The sequence below is a fragment of the Mandrillus leucophaeus genome, unplaced genomic scaffold, assembly GCF_000951045.1.
Source record: "Mandrillus leucophaeus isolate KB7577 unplaced genomic scaffold, Mleu.le_1.0 Scaffold134, whole genome shotgun sequence".
In the NCBI taxonomy this organism is placed as follows: Eukaryota; Metazoa; Chordata; class Mammalia; order Primates; family Cercopithecidae; genus Mandrillus; species Mandrillus leucophaeus.
In genome coordinates, this window is record NW_012101299.1 from 432,076 (window position 1) to 448,000 (window position 15,925).

The window sequence follows — 15,925 nt, forward strand, 5'->3', positions numbered from 1 at the left end:
AATTTTATTGCAATCCCAGGTAAATATAGGATAATTTAACAATGATCATTGGTGTTCTATTCATCTACTTGTCTTTAAAATCCACACACATTTTTTAAAAGATGACATCCTTTAAAAATACTATATTCAGTGAATTTTCAATATTAGTTTAAGTAGTATCATGGACAGTTGTTATTGGAAATGATAGTTCACCATTGCAAATCAATGCAGTGGCTACAAGTCCCCCGTGTCACACAGAAATAGAACGGGTAGCTCTGACAGCAAGCATCCTTTTGCCCTGTTCTATTAATAATGCTCTGCGCCCCATCAGGGTCTGCAGCTATATCATCGCTCATAGAGACAGTTCTGCCTTTGGCTTTCCCTGGTCCTCCATGGCTAGGAGCATCATTTAATAGGGTATTGCAGAATTCACTGGGTGGTTAGTCTTAGAAAACCCAAGGCAGAAACACACAGCCAACTATCTCCCAAGTGCTTGTGCTTGAACTTTCAGAACATAAGAAAATTGTGTTGAAGCTGAATCTGCAAGTACAAACGGAGAGTGAAATTGGTTCTATAGAATCCAAATGACACACTCCTTCCTCCTGCTAAGAATTACCGGTGATTGAACCAATTCCTGCCTATTAACCGTGAGGTGAAGTCCAAGATCCACAGTCAAGCATTCGAAGATCCAACCTGATTTTTCTCTGCGTAACGGTTTTACTAGGAGTAAGACTGACTTGCCTGCTTTACCAAGACAGGCTGTGAGAATTCTTCCAGCTTACTTTTACTGAGTCGATGTGGACAGTTTGAAATAACTTAAACCATTCTTCTTACATTTTTAAATCCTCTGCAAGCCTCAAAACAAAATCCAAGTCACTTTTCCTCTGTGGGGTCTTCACAGAGCCGCCCCAGCACACATTCCTCTTGCTATCTCTTGTGCGAACAGCTCTGAAGGTCTGTACTGCAAATACGACAGTGAACACACCAGCTAAGGTAGAACAAAAAGTGGCATTATCAAGCTAAAAAAAGCCCAGACCAAAATGAAAGATTCTTATTGTGGGAGCGATTGTCACACTCACCAAAAGCTCCTTGTTTCCTTCTTGGGCACACGGAAATTACAATTCCCAACTTTCCTGCAGTTGGATAGAGCCATGTGAGTAATTCCAGCCAGGGGACCCTGACTAGAGCTGAAAATCCCCTCCACGGTGGAGTCAAATCCCCAGAGTGGCCCTCTGGCCTTCTGTTCTCCAGCTGTGCTAACCTGGAAGCCACACGTTGAGATGACAGAGCAGCAAAGTGGAGACAGGCCATGTCTCTGAGTCACTGAGTGACCCACAGGAGATTTTGAGTAAATTAAAATACAAATCTTTGTCATAATAAACCACAGATATTTCAGCAATGATTTGCAACCATAGCGTAAGATAACCTATCATGGCTAATGCTCCTAGGTTCTCAACCTGCATCCAGCACTAACTAGGGAGCTTGGGCAAATTATCTCCTATGCAACCTCTGGTTGATAATGAATTCCTTTTATAAGTAAGAGAATGAGCTGGAACCCAAACCCATACAGAGGAAATCTGAATGAAGTGGGAAGGGAAAGACGCAGAGTGAGTGGAGACTTCACTCATTGTTGAAAGAGGGCAATTGCTACTCGGTTATCACTGATGCTTACATGAAGAAATCCAGTTTTAATACAACCACATCTTGCCATTTCTCAAGGGGAGTCATGTACTCTCTGTGTGTCTGTCCTTCATATAGCTCCATCAATATTCTCCTCTTAAAATCTTGGAGACTGTGCTGGATGCTTTCCAAATGTCTCTCCTGATCCAGCCTGCAGTCTTCTCTACCCTGGTTTGGGTGCCTGGAGCCAGACCTGCACGTACTGCATCAGCAGGTTCTCTTGTCTTCCTTTTCCGCAGGGGTTCCACCACCATGAGGTCCTGGTGGGAGATCAGAGGCTGGGAGGAGCGGAGGCAGGAGAGACACTTCATAACTCCTCTCAGGCCGCCCTCTCTCTGGCTCTCTCTAGGTTTGGGCAACTGTTCCTTCCACCCACATATTCAGGCTGAGATGTGGAAACGGCTCCCAAATGGCATTAGCTCCAGAGTGACGCACCTTCCATATCATTTTATTTTCATTATTTCTCCTCCTTTGAGGAAGTTGAGTATTTTTGCAAGAACATTGACTAACAGGAACTAATCAATTATTTTTAAATTTAAAAAAATTGAATGAATCAAATGTTCAACAAAGGATACACCCACAGACTGAATGACCACTAAGTTATTTTACTGTTCCACAAATCTAGGGAGATCTGTCAGTGCATGGGGTATGATATTCTAACATTTCTAAGGCTATCTTGAATATTCAATATTCTAAGACTATGTTGAATATTGAATGACTACATTGCCTACAAGAATACAATGAGAGTACTAAACTAACACTCAGTACTAAACATTTATCCTACACTCAGAGGTGGGCACCAGGTTCTGTTGTCAATGTATGATATGCCTATCTCTAATAAACATTTTATCAGATAACAGTCTTTGAAAGTCTCAGTGCAATAGTAAGTACAGTCTTGCCTGTGTATCCGTGGGTTCTGAATTCGTGGATTCAGCCAACCACAGTTCAAACAATATTTAAAAAACAAGCATGGTTGTATCTGTACTGAACGTGCACAGACTTATTTTGTATGTCCCTAAACAATCCAGTGTAACAACTATTCCCACAGCATTTACATTGTATTAGATATTATAGGTAATCTATGATGATTTAAAGTATATGGGAGGATTGCATAGGTTGTACACAGATACTACACCATTGTATGGAAGGAACTTGAGCATTTGTGGATTTCAGTATCTGCAGGAGGGTCCTGGACCTAATTCCCCAGGGATAACAAGGGACAACTGTAAATATATAAAGTTTTACACCTGATTATAAAAGTATGTGTATGATATTTAAAAGTAACTTCAATCTTTGCTCTATAACAAATGAGAATTAACTAGAAGTTCCACCTAAAATAATATTTAGAAAACTATATACTAGATTACTCTTAGTTTTTGTGACTGTGTACTACCATCATCCTAAAATTTGATAAAATCATTTTAAATGCCTTTTAAAATATTTTTTACCTTGGATATTACCACCAAGAAATGAAAAAGAATTCTGAACCAAATCAGAAGTTTGAGGTTTGAAATCTGGCTTTGCTACTAGCAAACTCTGTAAAATTAGAAAGTTTAGTACAATCAATTCACAATAGGCTTTAGAATAGGCCGCATGAGTTTGAACTCTGATACCACTTTTACCAATCACGAAACTTGGTCATAGAGCTATTGCGAGAAGTAACCAAGATAACACACACAAAGAGCTTAGCACGATACAGAGCGTATGGTAAAAGTAATAACTCTCATGCAGTATTAACTATTATTAAGAATTTCAAAAATAATGTGTAATGAAAGTGTCACTGTCAAGTTGCATAGGACCCAGAAAGAGGATAATAACATATTTACATATTTTCTTTTATTATTTTTAAAAAATCAAATAAATTCTTGCTGAAAAAACTAAAGGCCGAGGGAGGCAATAAGCAGTATTTGGAATGAAAACAAAACAAAAAGGCATTTCCTCTTCATACAGTCTTCAAATTCCAAATCCCCTCCCTACCATCACCACTACTGATACTCCTTCCCTCCACAAAAGGAAATCACTCTTTAGGCTCAGGAAAAGACTGGCAAAAAGTGTGTTGGAATTATCACAAACGTGCATCCACAACACACATATACTCCTTTTCTAAATACATCAGATCATACTACACATCTTTTTCTGTGTCTTGTACTTAACCACTCAAATTATTATAAGTATCATTTGATGCCAATAACTGGAGTTCTACCTCATTTCTAATTCATTTTATTGTAATGTAATTTATATACAATAAAATGCACATATTTCAGCTGTAGGTTTTGATGCAATTTTATAAATGTATAGGCCTGAGTAGCCTACCTTGGTCAAGATGTAGATTTTCCCAACTCCAAAAATCTCCGTTTGTAGACAGTCTGGCCTGCTCCATGCTCAACAGTGACTGACCTGCTTTCTCTACTGTAGATTGTATAGTTTATGCAAATGGAACAATACAGTGGTGTCCTCTGTTGTCCTCTGTTTTTCAGTCGATGAATAGTACTTCCTTTTATGAATATATTCCCCCCACTTTTTGTTTTTTTTGAGACAAAGTCTCAATCTGTCATCCAGACTGGAGAGCAGTGGTACGATCCCAGCTCACTGCAGCCTCCACCTCCCAGGTTCAAGCGATTCTCCTGCCTCAGCCTCCCGAGGAGCTGGGATGACAGGCTCATGCCACCATGCCCGGCTAATTTTTTGTATTTTTAATGGAGATGGGGGTTTCACTGTGTTAGCCAGGATGGTCCCGATCTCCTGATCTCGTGATCTGCCCACCTCAGCCTCCCAAAGTGCTGGGATTACAGGTGTGAGCCACCGTGCCTGGAGTTTTAATTCTCATTGTTCTGAGGGCTGATAATGTTGATCCTTGTCTTATGTGCTCATTGGCCATTCATACATTCTCATTTGTAAAGTGTCCGCTGAGTCCTTTGACCATTTTCTATTGATAGCTTGTCTTTTGATTATTTAGTTGTCAGACTTCTTTATAAACCTTGGGCAGACATGTGTATTGGGAATATCTGGTTGCAATCTGTACCTAGCGTTTTCATTTCTTTAATACTGTCTTCTTGAAGAATAGACTATTTTAAGTTTGATGAAGTTCAATTTTGCATTTTTTCTTTTAGAGTTAATACCACTGTCTTCTGTTTTAAATTTTTTGCCGGTCTCATGTTTGCAAAGTTATTCTTCTACAAGTTTTACAGTTTTGTTTAGGTCCATGATCTATTTCTAATGAAATTTTGTATATAATCTATTTTATGAGTGAAGGCTTAGTGTTTTTTTTCATGTGGATATCGAGTTGTCCCAGCAAATTTGTTATATCCTTTCTTTTCCTCATGGACTAGCTTTCGCGTCTCTGTTGAAAATCAATTGATGATGACAAATCTCTTGAAAATCAGTTGCTGATATATGTGTGAGTCAAATTTATCCCATCAATCTCTTTTTCTCTTCCTACGCCAATACCACAGGGCCTTTATTCCTATGGCTTTATAGTAAATCTCGGAATCATATAGTATAAGTCCTTAAACTTCATACTTTTTCAAAATCGTTTTGTATTTTATATGTTCTTTGCATTTCCAGATAAATTTTATATTCAGGTATCAATTCATATGACAAATCCTGCTAGACTTTTGATTGGCATTATGTTAAATTTATCAATCAGTTTGCAGATAATGACTATCATACAGTATTGAGTTTTCTGATTCATAAACTATATCTCTCCATTTAATTAGCTTTCTTTAATTTCTCTCAGTAATATTTTGCTGTTTTTCATGTAACAGATTTGTACATTTATGAAATTTATTACTAATAATTTTATGCTATTTTGATGCTTTTCTAGGTGGTACTTTTAAATTTTTTATTTTCAACTTTTCATTGCTAGTATATAGACATAAATTGATTTTTGTGTATTGATGATGCTAAATTCATGTATTAGATCTGGTCCTTTATTTGTAAACCCTGTAGTGTTTTCTTCATGTCGTATCTTCTACAAATAACAACAGTGTTACTTCATTTATGTCTTTTTGTCTTTTAATTCTTTTGCTTGCTTTAGTGTCCTGGCTAGGACATCTAGCATCATGTTAAGTAGAAATATTGATAGCCAATAAGGCTTTTTTGTTGTTGTTATCTGTTTATTTCTTTTTTATACCCATAACACATTACCACTCTTTTTCCCCCTCTATAGATAACTTTTTGTTTTCATTTTGAAGTTCTGGGATACATGTGCAGAATGTGTAGGTTTGTTACGTAGGTATACATGTACCATGGTGGCTTGCTGCACCCATCAACCTGTCATCTAGGTTTTAAGCCCCACATGCATTAGGTATTTGTCCTAATGCTCTCCCTTCCCTTGCCTCCCACCCCCGTGACAGGCCCCAGTGTGTTGTTCTCCTCCCTGTGTCCGTGTCTTCTCATTGTTCAACTCCCACTGATGAGTGAGAACATGCAGTGTTTGGTTTTCTGTTCTTGTGTTAGTTTGCTGAGAATGATGGCTTCCAGTTTCATCCATGTCCCTGCAAAGGACATTAACTCATTCTTTTAATGACTGCACAGTATTCCTTTCTTTTTCCTTTTCTTTGTTTTTGAGACAATATCTTGCTCTGTCACCCAGGCTGGAGTGTAGTGGCGTGATTTTGGCTCACTGCAATCTCCACCTCCCAGGTTCAAGTGATTCTCATGCCTCAGCCTCCTGCGTAGTCGGGATCACAGGCATGGACCACCATGGCCAGCTAATTTTATATTTTTAGTAGAGACAGGGTTTTGCCATGTTGGCCAGGCTTGTCTCGAACTCCTGGCCTCACATTATCTGCCCACCTTGGCCTCTCAAAGTGCTGGGATTACAGGCATGAACTACCGCACCTGCCCCAGAGATAATTATTTTTATGATTTCAAGATGGAACCTTTATTTGGACATGTTCTAGGAAATATACATTGATGCTTTGGTGCATATCTTTTTAATATCGGGAAGTTATATTCTATGATATATTTCATGCTCTTTCTTACTTTTTCTTCTAGGTTAGGAGTCAGCAAATTATGGCCCACTGGCTAATTTCAGCCCACCACCTGTTTTTGTACAGACTGAGCTAAGACTGGTGTTTACTTTTTTTTTTTTTTTAGTTTTGGGAGTACACGTACAGGTTTGTTATTTGGGTAAATTGCATGCCACAGGGGTTTAGTGTACAGATTTCATTACATACTTGTGCGTGATCACATACTGTGTTTCATCACAAAATACCTAACTGGTAATAAGCATAGTACCAGATATGTAGATTTTCCATCCTCAGCCTCCTCCCACCCTCCACCCTCAAGTAGGCCCCATGTCTGTTGTTCTCTTCTTCGTGTCCCTGTGTACTCAATGTTTAGCTGCTGCTTATAAGTGAGAACATTTTGTATTCGGTTTTCTCTTCCTATGTTAGTTCACTTAGAATAATGGCCTACAGGCCGGGTGCAGTGGCTCACACCTGTAATCCCAGCATTTTGGGAGGCTGAGGCGGGTGGATCACTTGAGGTCAGAAGTTCGAGACCAACCTGATCAACATGGGGAAACCCCGTCTCTACTAAAAATACAAAATTAGCTGGGCATGGTGGCACATGCTTGTAATCCCAGTTACTCAGGAGGCTGAGGCAGGAGAATTGCTTGAACCTGGGAGGCGGAGGTTGCGTGAGCCGAGATCGCACCATTGCACTCCAGCAGCCTGGGCAACAAGAAGTGAAACTCCGTCTCCAAAAAAAAAAAAAAAAAAAAAAGATAATGGCCTACAGCTCCATTATGCTTAATTCATTGAAAAAAATCAAAATAGCATTTCATGACATGTAAAAATTATATACAATGCAAATTTTAATCTTTATAAATAAATTTTTATAGAAACACAAGTACTCGCTTTAGTTTATAAAGTGTGTATGGCTGCTTTCACATTACAACTGCAGTTAATAAGTAGTGGCAAGAAATTATCTGGCCTGCAAAGCCTAAAATACTGACCAGCCGGACCTTTACAGAAACGCTTGGAGATCGCTGTCCTATGCAGTCCAGAGTCTTTTAAAAGTCGAACCATGTTGCTATGGATGCATTTTATTCTTGATTTACCAAATGCATAGCACTTCACGTGTATCCACCTCATTTTCCGTATCTGCTCTCCCGGCAAAAAAATATTTAGGTTGTTTCCAACTTCCCGTCAGCATTACAAGCAATGCTGTAATGAGTATTCTTGTAGATTTCAAATGAGGATACTTCCAGTTAGAAAGATGGGGTTTCCATTTGGTATCATCAAAGAGCTCTGGAACAAGATAGCAGTGATGTTTACACAACACTGTGAGTGCACTTAACACGACTGAATTCTACACTTTAAAATGGTATATTGCATGTCATGTATATTTAACATGATAAGGAAGATAACTGATATGCTAAATATGTGAAAATAATTTTTTCTCTTAAGTAGTTCAGTTTTGTTTACATTATTGATTTGCTTAGTCAAACTCATCCTCATAGACAATACAAAAGTAATCCAGCCCAGGCCAGGCATGGTGGCTCATGCCTATAATCCCAGCACTTTGGGAGGCTGAGGTGGGTGGATCATGTGAGCTCAGGAGTTTGAGACCAGCCTGGCCAACATGGCAGAACCCCATCTCTAATAAAAATACAAAAAAATTAACCAGGCATGGTGGTGCATGCCTGTGGTCTCAGCTACTTGGGAGGCTGAGGTGGGAGGATTACTTGAGCCTGGGAAGAGGAGGTTGCAGTGAGCTGGGATCACGCGACTGCCCTTCAACCTGGGTGACAGAGTGAGACCCCATTTCAAAAAACAAAAAGTAAACCAGTCCAGATTTTTTTTTTTTTTTTTTTTTTTTTTTTTTTTTTTTTGAGACGGAGTCTCGCTCTGTCGCCCAGGCTGGAGTGCAGTGGCGTGATCTCGGCTCACTGCAAGCTCCGCCTCCCGGGTTCACGCCATTCTCCTGCCTCAGCCTCCCGAGTAGCTGGGACTACAGGCGCCCACAACCGCGCCCAGCTAATTTTTTGTATTTTTAGTAGAGACGGGGTTTCACCGTGGTCTCGATCTCCTGACCTTGTGATCCGCCCGCCTCGGCCTCCCAAAGTGCTGGGATTACAGGCGTGAGCCACCGCGCCCGGCACCAGTCCAGATTTTTGCTAAATTCATAAGGTTCTACTAATGAAGCTGTAGAATGTAATTAAATCATTAACCTGACTGATTCTAGCCAGTTCCACCCATGTCAATAAAAAGAGCCTCAATGACTTTTTTCAAAGTGTAATAATTTATTTTTCTTTATATATTTATATATCAAACTATAACAATTCATAGATAGATAGATAGATAGATAGCGCAACTTTTATGTCTCTGCATTGAAATATTTTAGTGCTTCCAGTGTGTGGAGTGGAAAATTGCCTTCAGAGAAACAGGCTCTAAATTTCAAGAGTCACATTTGACCTATATTGTGTATAGGTGTGATGGTGTGTATATTGACCATCAATATCATATTTTGGCATGAATTCCCGAGGAATTAGTGCATTCGAGTCAGTAGAGTTGCCTGTGCTAAACTGTGCAGGTCTTATTGAGGAAATGAGTTTCAAAGAAAAGGGTGTTTGAATACATTTGAGTTTTCGAAGAAAATAGTGTTTGCCAGAATGAATGAAGGAGGTTGCTCCAAATGTGGAAAGCAGCGTGCCTGAAACAAGAATCAGGGAGAGAAGTGTGTGGGGCTGTCAGAAGGAATATATGGTTAGTATATATAAGGGGCATACAATGATGGTGGATGAAAATAAACCAGTAAGGAAAAAACAAGTGGAATATTGATGTCAGTTTGCTGAATTCAATCAGCATGATTTTAACATTTAATTAATACAGTAAGACCTAGACAATGAATGGACTTTGTCATATGAATGTTATAGCATTTTAGAAATAACAGTTTGGTACATGGAATTGACTTACACAGTCAGTTCAAAAAGCACATGTATATCTTCAGGAGTGCCATAGAATCAGACCAATGCAACGGAATTAAGATTTGGGATTTTATTAGTGAAAGAAAAAGACATTAGGGAAGGATTTACCTAATCCCAATTGCATGGTTTCTTTAGAGCAGGGAATGGAACAGATCTTTATTTTCCAAATTTTCCTAATATGAAATCCACTCTGCAAATGTCACAACAATTCATATGACTTTACCAGAGAGTTGCTGAAGTAGTGGCACATACTGGCTGAGAAAATTAGATACTGAATTAAAATATATATTTTTATTAATGAAATCCTAATTCCCTTAACAATGTTATTCACAGGAGCTTCTAAACACATTTTGAAAATAGTTGTGCACAGGTGAATTAACTACTTTACATATCTAGACTCTAGACTCTTGTAACCTGTTGCAAGGAATCTACAAATTCATAGCTCTTGTACTCCTGGGATTTACAGCCTACTGGTTCAAAAATACTGCTATAAGAGAGCTGCAAATTCAAACGATTTTGTATTAATTGTTTGGAATGATTGCCTTGATAGGTAGGTCATCAATCTGCAATACTTAGGCTCACAATAATTATCCGAAGTTATCTCCTACTGCTGCCTGGATCTCAGCTGAGAGATAAACTCATTTCTCTTGATTCTTCATATGAAACATGAGTGTGCTGAGCTGTATCTCACCTGAGGCCCCTTCTAGTTCTAATTATTATATAATTTTATGAAATGAAAAATTAAAGTTATGGTTGTTAGCTTATGTCTCATAATACGTCTTTGTTCAGGGTTCTTCCTAGAAATAGACTCTAAATCAAGGATTATTTGCATACAAGCAGTTCAGTGGGAAGGTGATGCCAAGAACACTACCGGGGGAGTGGGAATTAAAATGTTAGTCTTTGTTCTCCAAGAAACAGATACCATGTTGGGAATAAACAGGAAAGGACTTGATTAGGGAAAATACCTGTGTGGGAAAAAATAAAAAACAGAGTGCCTAGGATGTTACCAGATTAAAACATTAAGTCTACTCCCAGTGGAAGGAAATATGCTTGGGTGATTTGGAGGGTATGAAGTTCTTCAGGAAGTCCTTGAACCAGAGCTGGCTGCCAGCAAGGTCCCACACCTGCCAGGATGAGGCCTGCGCTAGTATCCCTGCCATACTCTGGTTATGGGCTGGGAGCAGGAAGCTGTGATTGCACGCAAATGCTGCCATGGATTCCAAAGCACAGCAGCAGAGGCCTTCATTGTTTCTCTCTAGGTACTTGGAGTCCTGCCAGGGCGTTCCCATGACGACCCTATGAGATATGGAAGGTAAGGGAAGCCAATACAGGGTGCGCCCACTACAGGGTGTATGCCCTGTATACCCAATACAGGGTGACCAGTGTGGGCCCTGGGAAATCAGAAAGACAGGATGGAACATGTGCCTCAAAGTTATCCCATCTTAGGGTTGAGGGCTGGGGTATTTATTTACAGGTCCCACTGGTGAGTTCTCTAGGGCTGTGGGTGGAGGCAAAAATTCCATGAAACCTCCAGGCTGTCATATACCCAGACAGGCTGCAGCAAAAGCCCTCAGGCAGCAATCATAGGTGCTTGAAATTGAAAGTCAGGCTGGTGGGCACAGATACAGCCAGTGCCAAGAGGATATGGGCAGGGCCCCAACAGAGTCTGCTGCAATGCATGGGAAACACGGTGGCAATGGCAACGGAGGTCTATATGGTCCCTCTCCGCAGTTCTTCCTCGAACATCAATGCCATTTGGAATAACCTTCCAAAGACAGAGCACAGTCAGGATTAGTTATGTGTAGATGTTTTAACAGTAAAACTACTGTGGTCTTCACCTACCCCTATCTGTTGACTTTTTCAAAGTAGTGCAGAAACCCTAGGACAGCCTCCTGCCAAAGAGTTACATTTATATTCCTATCACTGCTCACTGCAAGGTTTTAATAACCCTTTTCTCTTTCTTTATGAGATGCCTTGAAAAGACTATCTAAAAGCTAAATAATTAGGCTATCAATTGGAAAGACCTAATAGACTAGAAGGAAGGAAACAAAGCACAGGACAATTACATTTTTAAAAAAACAGCAGAGCTATCATTCCAGTAAGCCCTGGGAAGCCGAAGGAGCTTGCACGGGGCACACTCCAGGGGCAGATAATGGGTATGATGGTATAGGTCTCCACAGAAGAAGATATGTAGAACAGTCTTCTGATGGGTGGGAATTGTTTGCCAAAGGCAATCTTGGACTATTTCACAGCTAGCCTGGGGTTATGTAATCAATGGTCTTTCATAATGGCAGAAAGTGCTAAAGCAACCAAAATTCCAAGTTCAACTGGATTTACTTGCATTTACTTACTTTACCTGATGTGCCTACAAATATACAACTATCAATCATAGGTCCTAGGAACATAGAGCTTTGACAGTATGTATCCAGAGTTATTGGCAATTGGTTCATGACATTATTGGGTTCAGGGGCATTCCAGAATTGCCCTAGATGCCAAGGTGTCAAATATGTACTTGATATGAGTGTTGGGCAGAAGCATCACCTCTATTGAAACCTCAAAAGGCATTCAGAAAATATTAATGAATGCTAATACTAACGTAATTGTGGAAGTGTTAGGTGTTCATCATAGGAAAACCTTCATTACCAGGGATACTTTTCTCTCAGTCCTGCCTCTAGACTGATGAGAAAGAATGATCTACAATAAATTCAGTTCATGCTTCTCCCAGATACAGGACTAAAGGTGAGACGGCAGCATTTTAGTCACATTAAAAATGTCCCTGGTTATTGCTTCTGCCTCCCTCTGCTGTAAAGGCTGGATATGAGTTTGCATAACAAGTAGCTAAACTAAAACTTTCCAGCTCTTCTGAAAGATGGAAAGTTTAACCAGTAAAAATATAATGAACAATAGGTAAGTTCATTTTTAGTGCCTTGCAGCCTGCTTAGTTGGTGTAAAGAATGGACTACTGAAAGACAGTAAGAGCAGGGAATTTAAAATCTTACTATCAGAAACATGAAATTGTCACCAAAATTTGATTTAAAAACTCACAGGATTGTAGGCATAACAGTGACTTACAGCTTACTCATCAGAGCAAGTTAGCAGAAACCCAAGTGCTATTCTCAGATGTCCATTCTTTCCTCAGATATGGACTTGTGTGTTTTTACATTCCTAATGAAATTTTTAAAAAGTAATATATGTAGTTGTCAAGCAAGATAAATTGGTAGCCAAATGAACCCCATGACGTGAGGCTGCATTACATTGTGTAAATCCTAAGTCATATTCAACTTGTTCTATATACTGATTTCCTTATTCCTGTTAGGAAAGGAAGTTGGAAATATAGACTTGTCCAGATTTCGGCTTTGAGGATTCCTCTATCACATGAGGCTTGGGGTGGTCTGCGTTTGTTTCAGCTTAAGAGCCACAGCAAAGATGCTTGGGGGTGTTGAAAGCGACAGCTACATTGCGGAGAAGCATGGACAGAACTCACAGGTGTCCAGAAGGAGAGTGAGATGTGGGAGAGAGTCTGGGAATATGCAGCAATGGAGGAAAGAAGAAACGTTGAGGACCTCTCACCTCCCTTGTACTTTGTTTCTTCAAGCCTAATGCTGTGTCATCTATTCTGTGGCCTTGCTTATCCAGGACCAAAAACGGATCCTAATGAATACAATCATATCTGTAAGCTACAGATTTTACTGTCAAAAATATGATTTATTAGTAAAGCTGGCCACAGGACGCTGAATTTTCTGGCCTTTGTATTAATCATGTGAAATCGTGATGAGAGTTATAGTAGGCTGCTTCTGAGATAGCTCCCCGTGATCTCATCGGAAGAGAGATGTTTATTATGATATAGCAAAAGCCTAGTGATAATGTGGTCTGCAGTTATGCTGAAGACAGAAGATATACCTAATAGACTTGGCTACATGGCTAAAGAGATTTCCAGGCAGTGAGGAAGACACTGTTTTTCTCTTGCTGTTTATAGTGTGATAGAAGAGCCATAAAGTGAGGGAAGAATAAAACAGGAGAGCTTAAGGTCAAAAAAAAAATACATTAAGAGACATCTGGCTTTAATTCCAATGTGTAAAGAACTTAAAAGTCATTGCTTCTACTCTTACCACAAGAAGAACCTGAGTGAACTGAAAATCAGTGACAATTCGTGTACCCAAACGAGAATGAAATTCCTACAGCAAACAGCCACCCAGAAATCTGCAAAGATAGATGAATTAGGGGAGTCACAGCTGAGATTTGTTTACCTGACACAGAAACTACTAGAAACAAACTCTTGGTAACACTTCAGTGGTAATGCTGATGATTTTCCAGAGCCCGAGTGTGGAGTCGTGTGACAGTGATAAACTCCTGGGGTTACATTCTTAGCATCCCACACAATTGTGGATTTTACCTCCAGAAGCCCCACTAAGCTTTCACAGTAAAGAGTTGAGAAAAATGCCATCATGGTCCTGTAGGGGACATGGAAGAAAAGTTGTTGTGAAATACACCCAGAATGTTCTCAATAACAAAGACCTACCCTCCAGTAAGGGATAAAACTGTTATTAGAGACTTATCCCACTTGAGGGAAAGTCACTTTTCACACTCTGGACACCAATACCATTCCTGTTCCTTGTAAGGGGAGAAGCAAAGCTAAGAAATGCTTGTAAGGGACATAGGCCCCCTAAAAGACTGAGGTGTAATCATAAGATTATAGCATACTTCCCCTATGCCAACCTTCTCACCACGCTAACAGAGCTGCAATATAACAACTGTGGATTACACCTAAAAGAACCAGAAAACACAGACTGTCTTTGGAGGAGTATATAAGGATGCCGAAAGTCAAGAGTAGAGACAAAGTAAGGATAGTAGAGGAATTTGAAGCCACCATTACCTACATCTACAGCAAACATTAAATATAGCTTGATTCTCAGCCAGATTAATAACAACAACAAAAAATACACACTAAAGGCCTGTTTGCCTCACTGATTACTATTCAATACATTTTGTATGAGTTTTAATGGAGATTTTTAAGGTATGAAAAAGGTAAGAAAAAATAAGTCAGAAAGACAAAGCAAGCATCAGAACCAGACTCAGATTTGACACAAATTTGGAAATTATCAGATAGAGAATTTAAAATAACTATGTTTTAGATTTTAAAGACTCTAATGGAGAAAATAGTCAATATGCAAAAATAGATGGGTAATGTAAGAAAGAGATGGCAACTCTAGGAAAAAATCAAACGGAAATGCTAGAAATACTAAAAATCACTGACACAAAGAATGACTTCAATAGGTTCATCAACAGAACAAGTTTGAGGAAAGAATGAGTAAGCTTGAAGATAGGTCAACAGAAATAATTTCAAAAGTATAATATACATCCATTTGGAATACCAGAAGGAGAAGAACAAGAACAAGAAACTAAAGAAATATTTGAAGTAACACTGTCAGAGGATTTTCCCAAATTAACTGCAGCAAATCACAAGTCAAGAAGTACAGAGAACAGTAAACAGGAGAAGTACCAAAATAATCATATACAAACTTCAGAAAACCAAAGACAAAAAGAAAATCTTCAAAGGAGTTAGAGAAAAAGTAACCTGACTTACAGCAAAACAGGACAAGAATTAAATTAGACTTCCCATCGGAAATACGGAAGCGAGAAGACTGGAGTGAAATATTTAAGTGCTAAAATAAAGAAAAAAAATACAAACTTGAGAAATAAAGACTTCCTCAGACAAATGCTGAGGGAAATAATTACCATCAGACCTTTCCTGTAAAAAATAATTAAAAGAAGTTCCTCAGGGAAAAAGAAGTTGATAAAGGTCAGAAACTCAGATCTGTGTAACAAAGGAAGAGTGTCAAAGAAGGAATAGATAAAAGTAAAAGAAAATCTTTTTTTCTTTTCTTATTCTTAATTGATCTGAAAATAACTATTTAAAGTAATAATAGGATGATGGTATCGTATGATTAGTGAAGTGAATGACAGCAATGACGGTGGCATAGTGTCATTTAAAGGTGGAGTTAGATTACTTAAAATGTATGTTGGAAACTAGGGCTACCATTAAAATATTTTTATTCTTTTTTTGTTGTTGTTATACTTTAAGTTCAAGGGTACATGTGCACAATGTGCAGGTTTGTTACATATGTATACATGTGCCATGTTGGTGTGCTGCGCCCATTAACTTGTCATTTACATTAGGTATATCTCCTAATGCTATCCCTCCCCCCTACCTCCTCCCCACAATAGGACTCGGTGTGTGATGCTTCCCTTCCTGTGTCCAAGTGATCTCATTGTTCAGTTCCCACCTATGAGTGAGAACATGCGGTGTTTGGTTTTCTGTTCTTGCAATAG